Raw genomic sequence first — 6,208 nt, 5'->3', positions numbered from 1 at the left:
GAACAAAACATGGAAGGAAGAGGACCGAGAGAATAGATCCCATTCACTGGGTTTCGGTCTACCGGCATCTGTCCAGATCATCTGAGTAGCGAATACATACTCAGTTTCATTCTATTATATTCTTGGTTTTAAGATGTCCTCCCTCCTTTCCCCCACACTTTAACAAAGTAACCAGGGCTGAAATGGGGGAACCCAGACAAGGTTCCTGACCCAGCTGGGGGATCAGAGAGGGCTTCCCGGAGGAGTCATCTCTGAGAACTAAGGTGAGGAGTAGGGATGAGGCAGGGTAAGGTGGGGCAGGCGACACTGCAGGCAAAAAGGAAGGTGGAAAGCAGGGAACTAAGCAGCAAGATGGGGCTGGAATGTGGCTTAAGGAGCACAGACTTCTCTGAGGTGGAAGACATCACCATGATTTATTCCCAGCTATCTCATGTCAGGTGTGTTTGCTCTTCCCAGTTTGTTCTCCTCGTACATGGTACTGCATGGAGCATCTCTGTGGTATCTCTTAAGGCTCAAGGTCATGTCAGCAACCTCACTAACTGGCTCAACACCTGCCCCTACCACCACCATCATCATGAGTTCTACTAGCTCCGTAGGACTTATTCTCAGAGACTTTGCCTAACTTTGGAAGTATATTCTCATTTGTGTGACTGTGATAAATGTCATTTGTTGATGTAAGGGTCATCATCGCCACTTTAGAGGCGAGGAAACTGAGTCTCAGAGAAAAACTGGCCCAAGGCTTTACAGCTAGGCCAGGTGCTGCTCCCCATCCCACCTTCATCCCAGCCCTGCCCACTCTGGGTCGTCACTCTCTGAGGATGTTTCTGTCTCCCCCACTGGACTGTGAGCCTCAGGAGGGTAGGGCTGAGACTGTCTTGGTCACCACTGTGTGTGCCTTTTGCCACCCAGTACAGGACATGCCCAGAGCAGGGGCTCAGTGAATATATGCTCAAGTTCCTTAGTCTGCCCTCCGTATCCACGAATTCAGAACCCGCAGATACAGAAGACGAACCGTGCTAGGCCATTTTATATGACAGGCTTCAGTATTCACATACTTTTGGTATCCGTGGGGGTCTGGAACCAATCCCCCCACCCCGCTTATACCAAGGGACGGCTTTATTTTCAATCCGCTGTTGGTTGGTGGAGCGGAACCCATGGATAGTGAGGACTTAGTGTGTTGCATTCCTTAGGATACATCACAACAAGCCCATAGCCAGGGGGAGGGGCTACTGAAGGGCATGAATACCTGGAAGCAGGGGTGATTGACAGCACCCAATTAGAATGACTGCCTCCTGCCTCCTCCTGGCCTTTGTAGTCACTATTCTCTGTGTCTGAAAGGCTCTTCTCTCAGATCTCTGCATGGCTTCTTTCCTCACCTCCCTCAAGCCTTCCTAGAGTCTTCCTCAAGAGTCCTTTCCTCAGCGAGGCTTTCCCTGACCACCCTGTTTAAATTGCAATACACCCTGGATAGGCTGAATAATGGTCCCCAAAGATCTCCAGGCCCTGCAACCTATGAATGTTCATAGGTTACATGTGTCAACCAAAAGCAAAACAAAACAAAACACAGAAGGTTGCAAACAAGAGTTTATATGGGGTCTTAAGAATTGCAATTCAGGCTGTATACCTGAAACTAACACAACATTGTAAATCAACTATACTCTGATAAAAATTTAAAGAAAAAAAAAGAAGAATTGCAATTCAGGAGACAGATTCAGGTAAAACTGAAGGAGTGTTCTGGGGAAGAGAAAGCATCAGGGGCTTATAAAACAAAAGCTACAAGGTTGTTAAAGTTGTCTGGTGAGAATCGTGATTGGCTCTGACACAAGCCAGGGAATACTTGTCCTTAAGGAATCAAGAGTTATTTTAGGGTAAGGGTCCCACAAGTAGATAGGCTGTCATGAGTTATTTTAGGGTAAGGGTCCGATAAGTATCTTGCATTTTTGGCAGATGTTCTTTTTTTCTTAATTTTATAAATTTATTTATTTATTTATTTTTGGCTGCGTGGGTCTCCGTTGTTGAGCGCAGGCTTTCTCTAGTTGCAGCGAGCAGGTGCACGGGGTTCTCATTGCGGTGGCTTCTCCTGTTGCGGAGCACGGGCTCTAGATGTGCAGGCTTCAGTAGTTGTGGCTTGCGGGCTCTAGAGCTCAGGCTCAGTAGTTGTGGCACACGGACTTAGTTGCTCTGCGGTATGTGGGATCTTCCCGGACCAGGGCTCGAACCCGTGTCCCCTGCATTGGCAGGCGGATTCTTAACCACTGTGCCACCAGGGAAGTCCCTTGGCAGATGTTCTTGATGCCTATGTTAAGACAATAAGTGATCAGAAGGTCAGATTCCATCCAGGCTGGGATGTGCGTAAGTCACACTTCGTCGATGGCCTCCCAGCTCCATTTTAGAGAGTTCTCTTAGTGATACTGACTCCATTTTTATTTTCCTTCCACATATGGCAAAAGGGAATTTGCAGGTGTGATGGTTAAGGATCTTGAGAGATATCAGGGAATTTGCGTCCTAAATGTAATCACGTGTCCTCATAAGAGGGAGATTTGACAGCAGGACAGAAACAGAGGCAGTGCTACACTGAAGCAGGATGCCACGCTGTGGGCTTTGAAGTTGGAGGAAGAGGGCAGACCAAGGAATGTCAAGAATGCAGCTCTAGAAGCTGGAAAAGACAAGGAAATTGATTCTTCTCTACAGCCTCTGGAGGGAGTGCAGCCCTGCCAGCACCTTGGTTTCAGCCCAATGAAACTAACCTCAGACTTCTGATTTTACGAATTGTAAGAAAATAAATGTGTGTTGTCTTAAGCCACTGAGTTTGGGGTCATTTGTGACAGTAGCCAGAGGAAATGAATGAAGACACCTCCAATCAGGCACAATATATCCACTTCTGCTTTAGTTTTTTCCATAGCAGCGATCAGCATCTGATAGAATATATTTTTTGCTTATCATTTTGTTTATTGTCTGTCTCTTCCACTAGAATGTCAGCTCTACAAAACCCGGGGCATTTTATCACCGGTTATTAAGGACAATTTCAAATGGATACAAAAGTTGAGAGAATAGCCTAACGAAGCCCCACATACATGAAGCTTTATCAGTCTTCAACTCAGGGCTGATCTTGTTTCATCCACACCCCAACCACTTCCCCTCCCACCAGTTGATTATTTTGAAGCAAATCCCAGACATCATATCATTTCATCCATCAGTATTTCAGAATGTAGCTCTAAAAGTAAAGACTCTTTGTAAAAACATAACCATAATATCATAGCACATCTCAAAAAAAAGGAGTAATAATTGCTTAATATAATCAAAGTTCCAGATACTGTTTGAATTTGAGAGCAGGGACTTCTGTCTGCTTGGTTTTTTTTTTTTGGTTTGGTTTGGTTTTTGTTTTGTTTTGTTTTTGCGGTACGCGGGCCTCTCACTGCTGTGGCCTCTCCCGTTGAGGAGCACAGGCTCCGGACACGCAGGCTCAGCAGCCATGGCTCACGGGCCCAGCCGCTCTGCGGCATGTGGGATCTTCCCGGACCGGGGCACGAACCCACGTCCCCTGCATCGGCAGGCAGACTCTCAACCACTGCACCACCAGGGAAGCCCTGCTTGGGTTTTTTTTGTTGTTGTTTGTTTGTTTGTTTTTGTTTTTAAATTTTATTTATTTATTTGGCTGCATTGGGTCTTTGCTGTGCGCTGGCTTTCTCTAGTTGCGGCAAGCAGGAGCTATTCTTCGTTGCGGTACACAGGCTTCTCACTGCAGTGGCTTCTCTTGTTGTGGAGCATGGGCTCTAGGCGTGCAGGCTTCAGTAGTTGTGGCTCACGGGCTCTAGAGTGCAGGCTCAGTAGTTGTGGCGCACGGGTTTAGTTGCTCCGCAGCATGTGGGATCTTCCCAGACTAGGGATCGAACCTGTGTCCCCTGCATTGGTAGGTGGATTCTTAACCACTGCGCCACCAGGGAAGTCCTGTCTCCTTGTTTACTTGTTCTCCTTTGCTACCTTATGTGGCAAAAAGGACTTTTCAAATGTGACTAAGTTGAAGATTCTGAGATGGGGAGATTATCCTGGATTATCTGGATGGGTCCAGTGTAGCCATAGTGAAAGAGGGAGCCAGGAGGGTCAGAGTCAAGAGATAAAGATGTGACAATGGAAGTATGAGATGGAAGTGATGCAAGGGCTGGCTTTGAAGACAGAAGGGGGCCATGAACCAAGGAATACAGCCAGCTTCTAGAAACTAGAAAAGGCAAGGCAAGGGCTTCTTTCCCATAGTCTCCAGAAAGGAACTCAGCCCTGCTGACACCTGGATTTTAGTTCAGTGAGACCCATTTCAGATGTCTGACCTCCAGATGGTAAGATAATAAATTTGTATTGTTTAAGCCTCCAAGTTTGTGACAATTTGTTACAAGCAGCGAAGGGAAGCTAGTGCAGATTTTGGTACTGGAAGTGGGGTGCTGCTGTAACAAATACCTAAAAATGTGGAGGTGGATTTGGAATTGGACAATGGGCAGAGGCTGGAAGAATGTTGAGAAGATGATGGGAAAAGCCTAGATAGCCTTGCAGACCATTTGCAGAAATATGGGTGTTAGCGATTCTGCTAGTGAGGGCTCAGAAGGAAGTGAGGAGTAAGGTAGAGTAAATCTCTATAATCTTAGCGAACACTAAATCATCATAAACAGACTGTTGGTAGATATATAGGCAACCTCTAGAAACTGGAAAAGGCAAGGAAACAGATTCCCCCCAGAAGAACACGGCCCTGACAACACCTTGATTTTAGCCCACTGAGACCTGTTTCAGACTTCTGACCCCCAGAATTAAAAGACAATGAATTTGTGTTATTTAACCTACTAAGTTTGCGATAATTTGTTATAGCAGTAATGGGAAACTAACATCTCTGTTATGCAAAAGGGAGATCAGACTAGTGTAAACACATACAAAATAAAGAAGCCCAGAAGAAACAAAGGTTACACAGGAAAAAAAAGAAAGCTACAAAACAAACACAAAAACACCTGTAACTAAAATACTATAAAAAACACCTAGCAAGATAATAGATTATACCACATTTATAAAATAGGAACTGGAGGCTATGAAAAATGAATAATTAAATAACAAGAAAGAGTTCTTGGGAATTCAAAATAATAGATGAAACGTAAATTTTAATAAAAGGATTAGGAGATAAAATCAAGGAAATTTCCTAGAAAGTAAGGGGAAAATTAACAAAGAGATGGAAAATAGTGGTGAAAAGATAGGAAAACTGAAAGCTCAAACCGTAAGATTCAACATCCAAATAATAAAAATTCCAGAAAAAGAGAGCAAGAAAATGAAGAAACCAACACACACACACACACACACACACACACACACACACACAAAGAAACCAACACATAAATATACAAGAAAATTTCCCGGAACCAAAGGCTATGAGTCTCCAGATTGAAAGGACAGACTTAGGGTCAGAATGATTAATGAATAAAAGCTACAGTGAGGCATATCCTCATGAAATTTCAGAACCAGAGAAAGAGAGAAGATCCCAAAAGCTTCCAGAATAAAGCAAGTCAAATACAAGTTCAAAGCAGAGGGAGAATGAAAACAAATCTGAGGGGGAAAAAAAACCAAACCAACAGGCTTCCTTTGTTATCTGACTTAGGAAGAAAATAGATTTGAGTGACAAGGGATACATATATTTCCAACCTAGAATTTTATACCCAGCCAAACCATAATAAAGTTGGAGGATAAAATGAAGATATATTAAGCCAGGCAAGAACTCAAAAATCTTTCTCTCTTCCTCTCCCTTTTAAGCGAACGACTGGAGCATGTGCTCCAGCAAAATGAAGAGTCAACAAAGAAAGATAGACATGGAATCCAGGAAACAATATCCAACACAGGGAAGTCCAGGATAGCTTAGTGTAGGCCTAGAAAGCATCAAGTCCACATTCAAGTAGGAGAGAGGACTTTAGGAGGGAGGAAAAAAAGCTTGAGTGAGCTGTTAGTAATATGGAAGATTCCATGGAACATTTAAAAAATATTAAGTATAGGTGCAAATAAAATTAAGCAAGTGACAAAGGTAAATTTAATTCTCAAAAATTTAGAAGTTTGTGAAGAGAAAATTCTAATATACTGCATGGCTCTGCAGTGAAAACATATTTACATATCACAACATTTAAAAAACGATTGATATAAAAATTATGATTTCATTGAGGAGAGGGAAAGTAGTCAGGTTAATAGACCT

This window comes from Mesoplodon densirostris, chromosome 19 (assembly GCF_025265405.1).
Source record: "Mesoplodon densirostris isolate mMesDen1 chromosome 19, mMesDen1 primary haplotype, whole genome shotgun sequence".
NCBI lineage: Eukaryota > Metazoa > Chordata > Mammalia > Artiodactyla > Ziphiidae > Mesoplodon > Mesoplodon densirostris.
The sequence above is the reverse complement of the archived record's forward strand: the minus strand, read 5'-3'. Positions refer to the sequence as shown.